The 10,564-nt window shown below is 37.2% G+C and overlaps 1 long non-coding RNA gene across 1 annotated transcript; it reads left to right on the plus strand.

Moving 5' to 3' along the window:
* The first annotated feature begins 3,511 nt into the window (after positions 1-3,511).
* Positions 3,512-9,653, plus strand: LOC125273278. The gene is made up of 3 exons (XR_007186036.1): positions 3,512-5,045; positions 5,549-5,674; positions 7,585-9,653. It is a non-coding gene; the product is annotated as an uncharacterized LOC125273278 (long non-coding RNA).
* The last annotated feature ends 911 nt before the right edge of the window (positions 9,654-10,564 follow it).

Genomic DNA, 10,564 nt, shown 5'->3' on the forward strand with positions numbered 1-10,564 from the left:
AAGGAGAATGAGACCGGGTCTTTGGTGCTGACCCGTCGGCTGTGGGGTAATGAAGACTCTCTCAAAGTCAACAGTTCAGAAACTCCTTTGTCCTCCTAAAAGAGTCTTTAATTTTTAACACAAACTTGCACTTAGGTATGCATGAACTTTGCTAAAATCCAAAGACGTGTGTATAATAGGGGTGTAATGGATGGCGGCCACGCGCTCTGTCTAATGATGTCAGGTTTTTCCGCCGGGCCCCTGATTGAGGAGGGCCTAATGTAAATTTAATTTGGAGTGATGTATGGGGGGAGGGGGGATACGAGATGGCCTTGTCGCGCCAGTATGGATGGGCGTGCGTGTGTACGTGTGAAGTAAAGGTTCAGTGAGGCCCAATGGACTCTTTAGGGAGCAGCTGGATCCTTGTTTCCCTGCCCTGTCAACAGAACCTCCTTAACCAGGATTGATAATGTTGGTCAGCTTGCTAATCCGCACAAACCCTCTCAACGCAACGTTTACCCCGCACAATGTGGAGGGGAGGGACTGTTGCATTTGGTTACCAATGGGAGGGCAACGTTTTACTGCTATGAGGCAAATCGCTCCCTTTTATTCTGTTCCCAGGTCCCTCGTCTCTCCTCTGTCACTTTTCCTCCTCCTTTTCTTCACAAATTAACTGAGTGAATGCTAAGTCAATGTTTCAGTAATGCTTATTACCATCATTATTATTCCTTTTACAGGCCTCTGTTATATTCAGTGAACTCTGATGATCTAAATTGTTTGTATTTAATTGATTCAGATAAAAAGAATCTACAATCTCATTGATGTACACTCATTTGTTACACTGACTGAAATGTGAATGAAATCTATTCAACTGTTTTAATGTCACATACACCAATACAAAAAAAAATAGTATTTAAAAAAGAATGAATCTATTTATTTCATAATATATATTTATTTATAATAATTTATAATATAATTAATAAATTATTCTAACACATTTCATAATTTTAAGTAAAACATCTTCATATATATATATATATGTATGTATATAATTTATTATATATAAAATTTATTATAAATAAAATAAATATAAATGATTAGATTAATCATTTTTATATGTACTTATATGTACTTAATATTTTATTTATTAATATTTATTTTTAATAATTTCTAATACGATTTATAAATTAAAACAAATGTATTTCATAATTTTGTGTAAGTAAAACATCTTCAGATAAATTACACTTACACACACACACACACACATAAACACACACATATATATATTATAAATTATATAAATACATTTTTATAAATAAATAAATTATTACAACAAATTTATTTCATAATTTTGTATAAGTAAAACATCTTCAGATAAATTTATATATACATAAAATTTATTATAAATAAAAATAAATATAAATGATTAAATAGATTAATTATTTTTATATGTACTTATATGTACTTAATATTTTATTTATTAATATTTATTTATAATAATTTATAATACGATTTATAAATTAAAACAAATGTATTTCATAATTTTGTGTTAGTAAAACATCTTCAGATAAATTACATTTACACACACACACACACACACACACACACACACACACACACACACACACACACACATATATATATATATATTATAAATTATATAAATACATTTTTATAAATAAATATAAATTATTAAATAAATAGATTAATTATTTTAATAATCTATTTATTTAATCATTTATATTATATTATTTATATTTAAATTCATTTATAATAAAATTGATAAATTATTAAAACAAATGTATTTAATAATTTTGTATAAATAAAACATATTCAGATAAATTTATATATATAAATTATATATATATTTGCCATTATTTTTATTAATATTAATTATTATTATTATTAATGTTTTTATTTTTAACCAAATCAAACAATTTAGAGGCGGCTTCTTAAAACAAGAGAAAAACTACTGAGAAGAAAAATAAATAATTCAAGGTAATTTCTAAAAACATCTTTTCTTCACAGTTTTGCTTAATATATTGTTTTTAGGATGTTTAGATATTTTTTACTGGAAAACAAGACAAAAATCATTTGAAAAAGTGTGTGTTTTTTGCATTTGTTTCTCAGCAAACAAAAAATTTAACAGCATAAAAATACAAAGAGATATTTTATGCTTTAGCATAGCATGTGCCTAAAACCATATATGCTGCGTCCTTCCATTTTCAATTTTTAATGACATCACTGTCACACCATTTCAGTGAACCTGTGAGATGGCAGTGAGCCCGGAGCTTTCACCCTCAGATTCCATTTTTATTATCCTTTGTGTTTAACTAAGCATTGAATGAACACTGAAGCTAATTCCAAATTCCCGTTGTCATCATCATTTTTAGCGAGAAGTCGAGTAATAGATGCTCAGAGGAGGCTCATAGCAGGCCAAAATGAATCGTGAACATTATTCATCAGTTGGAAAGGCAAGCGTCCCTAGATCCAATTATATATATTCATTAAGTGATAATGATATCATGGTCTTTTAACTGGGAAGAAAAGAGTGTAATTGAATAATAACAGTTGTATAGTCCCAAGGGAGAGGCCTTTGCTGTGCTCGAGGGACTGACCCCGCGGGGCGGAGGAGTGGAAGGGGGGGATTGATGGAATTCTATTACCCTGCTGATAGATTTATTATGAAGAGCTGAGTGGACTTGCTGCTCCACTTTGTCACTCACACTAATCAGCCGCTGAGGGTCTGGAGTGAGGGATGAGAGCATGTGTGCACGTGTTCTGATTCTCCCGCTTCTGACAAAGACAAGGTTAGGAGAGAATGACAGACATGCTGCCGTCCCCCATCTCCCCTCCCCAGATTCGTCCTCTTGTCCCCTGGTCCTGTCACAAATGGGCCAGCTGAGCTTCTCGACCTCCTGGGCGAGCCCTCATTTGTTTATTAATGGTCGACATGTGAACCAGCATAAGGACATGTGTCACGTAGAGCAACAGTCAGCCGGCGAGACACTGTGTCGGGGAGGGACAGTTTTTAAATCCTGGGGAAAAAGAGGAGACATGCTCATTTAAGCATTGGGACAACAGAGCCATTGGGGTGGTCATACACACATATACACACATACTGACTTACACAGATGTACTGGGATATGCTTCCCCCCACAATCGAATTTTCCATTACTTAGATAAATTTTCCATTGCTTTTCTAAGCTGATACATTTTGTTTCCCTAATGTTTTTGAATAGCGTTGCAAAATGCAAATGAATGCTCTTTATACACTGCATTTGGATAGTAAAAAACATTCAATTTGTGTTTGTCTTTTAATGTCTTAATAAATTCTGTACTTTGCACCTTTTCACTTTGCAACTTGAGAATTTTTGTATTCATTTATTAAAATAATATAGTATAATTTACATAATTAACTCAGTGTAACGTGTATACACACAAACACACTTTTTTATTCCTTAAAACATTTTTCTTTTCAGTTGACATTTTGCCATTTCTTTTTTCTTTGTGTTAACATGCTGTGTGTGATCCCTGGTGCTGGATTTCGATTGATGGCAAAATCTCAAGCACTTCATTATCATGACAACTGCTTTTGAGAGGCCTTCCGAGTCTAATTTCTTTTGCCCAACTTGCACTCTTGAACAGATGAGGATAACACAACACCTCTTGAGGACTTAATGCTCAAGGCTCGGCAGATAATGATAATGATTAGTAGTGCTTATGTGCTTTATTTCAAGAGAGGTCCATATTGACGCATCCTTGACAGTAGAATGAATGCCTACTCGCTTCTGAAGACATCCCATTTATGTCATTGTTCTACTGCAACCTAAACAAAAACATTTAACCATTGGCAGTTTTTGCGATTTTTATATTTTCCTCACAAGCAACCATAAAGTGAGTAGAACATTGCAAACAAACACTTAAGACATTTATTCCAGTCTGTAAATGAATATTTCCCTTAGTTGACCTTATTCAAAGATGGTTTGTGCAAACTTTGTTTTCCTTTCAGCTGTATCTGTAAGACATTAGTGTGTGACTGTCCGTGTTTGATGATTCATACAGTAATCAGTGACAGGCCTACCAACACCTCCCAGGAAAGTGAAGCCCATCTTTCAAAACCTCAGTTTAAACATTTGTTGCCTTTGATAAAAACATCATTTATTTTCCTCTAGGGTTCAACTACACAGAGATAAATATTTTGAAGCTCTATAGGCATAAATAATTGATTTATGATAAACAGTGAAAGCTATTGAGTCGGTTCACATGGACACTAAACTTTTTGTTCTGAGACATGGTACAATTCAACAGTGTATAATAATGTTTATGCTGGCGGGATTGCAATTAACATAGGAAACATGCAGTATATTTGCATTGGCCCTTTGCAAAGGCTGGTTCTGGTTAATACACACTGTCTATGCTCCAGTTGTTTACTTACAGCGAGGAAGTACTGGTATTCAGACAGTAAATCAATCAGATCATTTCCCATATTGACTTGATGTCACACAGTTGCTATTGACTAATATTGGTGAATGGAATCTTGCTGCTAAAGAAATAATTTACAAATGTCAAAATTAGTTTAAGACTTCATACTTCATTGTAATAATGCTGATATTTAAACTTGATCACTTCATGTACTTTTACTGATCGTAGCTGATCTGATTAAAGTGCCAAGTGTAACTCCAAGATGAATTCGCTTTGTAATTTGTCCAGTGATTTACTATATTCATCCTTTTCAATATAAAAATAAATGGATTCCTTCATCTTTGAGTTATCTTAAAGGCATGTTTTGTTTCAGCAAGGAGGCCAGAGTTAAGTTTCATACCCAATATGTATTGGAGCATATCGAAATTAACACATATGGGATCGCTCCTTTTTCACACTGGCTCTAGCTTGCACCTGGCTCAATTTTTACATCCTCTGTCTTCCCAGCTGAAGTGGATCGATACTAAAGAATGGCTGTGCCTCGATGGCATGTAATCATCTTGTTGGCTGCTTTGACACTGATCCTCCATTATAAGCCAATGAAGCATGCTGGACAGACTTTACACTCACTATTGTCTAAGGTAAAAATAAGGCAGTACTGGATTATGTTTTTTTCAAGTTAAAGAAAAATTAATAACGTGAACATTTAATTATTTTTTATTATCTAAATTTCATGTGAAAACATGATTCTGGAGTGTAAATATGTTAGTAGTGAACACATACACTTCAAAAGTCTCTGCGGGTGATGCTTTAAGTCTCATCAGATCTGACAAGATTAGAGAACTGCTATCCCCATGGGTGCCTATCACTCTTCTGAACTCTCCAGGTTCATTCCTCCAGTCATTCTCCATGGAGCCTTAGTCCAGTGCTGCTCCAGCAAAATATAGAGCCCCTAACCTCACCTGAGGGAACAAGACCAAAGACACAGTAGTCTCAGTGTTTGGACCTCTGAGATTATCGCCTACTCTGACCCTTCTCACACAGTGTCTGCCAAACCCCAGGAGTGCCCCCAACTTCTTCCAACCCTTTTAACCATACATAACCACCCATGTCCCTTCCATTCAGTCTGGCTCTTCTCCTACAGGGCTCCATGCTGAAAATGCCACAGGACCAAGGATAGAGCCTTGTGGGACACCGTCTGGACCTGTCTGAGCACTGTCACGGCTGTTTGCTAGCTCCCTGCAGGCATGTTGGTGCTTGGATGAATGAGGTAATGAGATTTAAGCTCTCTAATGGGAGATCATTGGCGTGGGAGGGCTTGGAGAGCAATGTCTGGCTTACACTAAGCAGAAGTTAATGATGACAGTAACTAACCAATTGTAATTTAGTCATCAATCTCATTCCATCAGTGTTTTTGGACATGCATAAAAAACTACATCTTGTGCATGGACTAAAGCCTTTAGTCAAATAGGAAAAAAGTTCAATCAGGCCTTCCTAATTTGATTGGACAAGAAGTTCAGAGATGGTTGATATTTATTACAACACAACTGGAATGTTTTACTGTTTGTTTCATTCCATTTGTATGACGTTCCAGGCAGGTTGCCGTTTCATTCCAGGTACATAGGGGCTTACTAAACAACAATGAATATAATAGCTGGTTATATTGTGTTAAAATGTAAAAGAGTGGGGCAAATGGGGTTAAAGTTATGTATAAAAGTTGAGTACTGCAGGTGCTGCTTAATTGTTTCATCCCTTTCAATGGCATCTCTCAGGTGCACAAGAGCAAATGGCAAACATTGGCATACATGCCTATCGGTAAATCCTTTCATTCAGATGCCATTTGTCTTCAGCAGCAGCTCAACCTCCTTTTGACTCCTGCAAAGACATGAGCTACATTTCAATTGCAAGATGAGTGACACAGAAATATCTGGCTATCAGGATAAAGTAATGTATTCTCCAGATAAGTACCAGCCCTGAGGTGGGACCCCACTCTCGCCTCCCGAGACTGGTGGCATTGCTCCCTTCAGGTATAAGCAGTAACAGGCTTTAATGTCATTTAGCTGCAGGGTGGCCATCTCCTTATTGCCTCATGAATCCTTTTCCAAATGCCATAACATTTCCCGAAAAGCCCCCACTTTTTAAATCCAATAATTAGAAACGTCTATTTAAAGTTCACTGCTTCCGCACCGATATCAATTAAAAGCCATTTGAAGGTGATCAGTATCAATTGTCAACAAATTAAATCCGTGCAGTTAAGGTTGGCAAATGTAAGGAAACACATTCATCTTTTGAGAAAGGGCCCATGAATCATTAGGACTGTTCCTTTTTATCTGCTACTACGTAATATAAATTTCATTAGTGCTTTCAATGCTGGTGTTCCACACCAACAACAATCATGTGAATTGAGTAATTTAATTTTCTCTTCATTATAGTATGGACACTGTAGTTGCAACAAATTTGGTTTTGTTGGACAGAAATTAAGGTAATAATGGTAATGAAATAGTGGGAAAAATAAACAATGTCCCTGTTATTGAAGAGAATAAACAATAAATTGTGTGTTTTTTATATTTATATGTTGTTGTTGTTGTTGTTTTTTGACATACTGAAAAGGAAGGAAATGTCTTGTTATACTTTAATACATTAGTATGTCACTAGTTATTTCATTAGAGAGCATCATTTCATTAAGGTTTGATAATGATCTGTCAGTGTTGCACAGGAAGTTGATCATTTTCAAAAGGAAGCAAAAACCTTATTGTTAGGGATCCACCATCTGTTTTTCAAAAGCTTCTTTTAACATCCATCTTCTTGGGGCAGCACAGTGGTCTCATTGAAGGCTGATTAGGAGAATGATTGGCAATCAATTATGTATACCTATTGTAAATCATTACATTTTTCTCTGCTGACTGTGCGCTTGAATATTACATACCACATGAATCAAGTTATAGTTTGGCAAAAGATGAAATCCCAAAGCTTGGGATGACATTTGGAGCGGATATTCCGATAAAATTTTTGTCGTTGCTGCGGAGTCATGTTGATGTGAGGTCTGATTTAATTAGGCATCCAGATGCTCTTGCCTCACATATTTGTTGCTCATTCAAGGAGCGACAGATTCACAGTGTGTCAATGAACGGTTTGGTGTTTTTCTAATTGATATTTTTTGCATGACTGTTCTCCCTTCAGTCCTGTCACATCTCTGGCTGAGGGTTCGCACAGAAGCACGGAAAGAGCAGCCTGAGGTGTCACCTCTAATAAAACATTTATATCCACGGGGAAAAGCATGTCCAGTGCCGGCGACCAGAGCAAACTCAGGATTGGCAGAGGGAGGTCCTTTTGAAGTAAGTGTTTTGAAGGCGGGAAGCAATGGTGTTCATTGTCTGGGAACATCTCCCCCCACCTCCCACCTCCCATCCCACCGCATGGGGGTAAGCGTTAAAGTCTCACAGTGGTAGCAGTAACTTCAAAAGCCGTCCCATGAATGGGGCTATGTGACCCCTGCCCACTACCAGCAGCTAAATTGGTAGATAAAGAATCAGGGTAATTTGTATCGACTCAATAAGTTACTATGTGGCCAAACAGGAAGGTCATGACTTCATGCCGCAACCGTGGCCCCATGGCAACCGGACATCAATGTAACATCAGTTCTCAAAACACTCCCGTTTCAGTCTCGATACACTGTCAACAAGGAACGATTGTGCAAATAATATCAGGCCCGATAGCGGTATAGCAAGAGGGCAATGGGCAAAAGGAGGAAGTGGCGCTATTTTCTGGGCATTTGCATTTGTTTGTTTGAGAGAACAGCTTTCAGCATGAGATCATAGCCGGATGGACAGAGAAGGGGTGCGTGGGTGCGGCAGAGACAGATATGACCCTCTTCGCCCCTCATGGGAATGACGGGGAGCGGTATTCCCCCTCGGTCCCGCTCAGTTTGCTCAGCTCAACCAAAATTCTCTGAGCATTAAAATCAATGTTGCCATTGTTAGGCCAAACAGTGCATTCTGACCATGGCCAATGCAAAGAATTCCCGATGGTCCACTGGGACTTGCAGATTCGATTATGAGAATGGCCAAGGTTGTCTTTCACCCCCTCTGAAGAATGGGCTTCCTTGTTCCTGGCTGGGACAATGGTGTTTCTAAGTGCCATGTGAAACTTGCTGAACTTTGTGCAATAATTCAAGCCTTTGATTCAACAAATGTTTTTGCGCCGTCCTCCACATCTGCAAATACCTCCGCATTTTGTGTCTGCTAATGCTGAGAATAATGTGGCTCTGAGATTTTCTCACCCAGATAAGAAAAAGCATTTGAGAAATCGGTCTGGGGGAAGATGAGAAAAGGCGCGGAAGAAAAAGTTAGGCACGTACATAAGTTTTGCTATTTGGCTTTTGTTGTTTGAATTAAAATAAAGGTTTCCTTCTTGGCTGTCACAATCTATTAGAGCCAGCAGAGAGCTGCTATCACTGTGCAGGCTGGCTCGTCCAGAACTGGGAGTGAAGCTGACGGTGTGTGGAAACTAACACGGGCACTGCGCTGTGACCGTGTCACCTGCAATCAGCGCCAGCACCCGGCCAGATTAATCATGACAGTAGGCAATATTTCCAACATTATTAGAAGAGAAACCTAATATTTTGGGACATCAGGGATCCGGGTTCTGGTGTCCATCAAAGTGAGAGCCTTCATTTTATGCTCCGTGGATGGGTAACCTCGGCACTTAACCCCTTTTAGATATTCCATCTCTCTCCTCTCCTGTCTCTCAAAGCCGAGCTCAGCCCACCTTGGAGAATAAGAGATGTCTGGCTACAGTTATGCATTCAACCAACCCGTAGTATCCACACCTATTATGCCACATTTTCCGACAGCAAAATAAGTGATTGTAAAGTGATCTGAAAATAATGTCCCCCCATGTCGAACACCTTGAAGGCGCTGGGCGACAGACCAAAGGGCTGCAGGAAGTGAAATTGTATTGTATTATATCTAAATGAATTTAGGAGGAAGCTGTCTATGTACAAACACCTTAAACATGAAATGACATTCATCTGTGTCTTTGCATTTGCAACGGTTTACAATAGCAGTTCAGTTCTTGTTAACATTATTTAACGCATTACGTATCATGAACTAACAACTGACAGTACTTTTTATTAATCTAGGTTATTGTTAATTTCTTTATATACTAACACTTTGATTAATCTTAATGTATTATGAGCAAACATTATAGGGTTAGTTCACCCTGAAATTAAAATTCTGTCATTTATTACTCACCCTCATGTCGTTCCACACCCGTAAGACCTTCGTTCATCTTCGGAACACAAATTAAGATATTTTTGATGAAATCCGATGGCTCAGTGAGGCCTGCATTGCCAGCAAGATCATTTCCTTTTTCAGTGCCCAGAAAGGTGCTAAAAACATATTTTAAAGAGTACATGTGACTACAGTGGTTCAACCTTAAAATTATAAAGTGACTAGAATACTTTTTGTGAGCCAATAAAAACAAAAAACAAAATAACAACTTTATTCAACAATATCTAGTGATGGGCCATTTCAAAACACTGCTTCATGAAGCTTCGAAGCTTTACGAATCTTTTGTTTCGAATCAGTGGTTCAGAGCTCCAAAGTCACGTGATTTCAGTAAACGAGGCTTAGTTACTTCAGAAGCGTTTCAAAATTTCAATAGTTCAGTTGACTTTGGCAGTTTGATACGCGCTCCGAACCACTGATTCAACACAAAAGATTCGTAAAGCTTCGAAGCTTCATTTGAAATCGCCTATCACTAGATATTGTTGAATAAAGTCACTATTTTAAAAAAATTGTTTGGCGCATAAAAACAATTCTCATCACTTTATAATATTAACATTGAACCACTGTAGTCACATGAACTGTTTTAAATATGTTTTTAGTAGCTTTCTGGGCATTGAAAAAGGAAATGATCTTGCTGGCAATGCAGGCCTCACTGAGCCATCGGATTTTATCAAAAATATCTTAATTTGTGTTCCGAAGATGAACGAAGGTCTTACGGGTGTGGAACGACATGAGGGTGAGTAATTAATGACAAAATTTTCATTTTGGGGTGAACTAACCTTTTAATTATTATTATCTTAACCCACTGAACCTTAATGTGAAGTAAAAATTGGCATGCATTTAATATGTAACTTCATATTAAAATAATGAAA

This window comes from Megalobrama amblycephala, linkage group LG8 (assembly GCF_018812025.1).
Source record: "Megalobrama amblycephala isolate DHTTF-2021 linkage group LG8, ASM1881202v1, whole genome shotgun sequence".
Taxonomy (NCBI): domain Eukaryota; kingdom Metazoa; phylum Chordata; class Actinopteri; order Cypriniformes; family Xenocyprididae; genus Megalobrama; species Megalobrama amblycephala.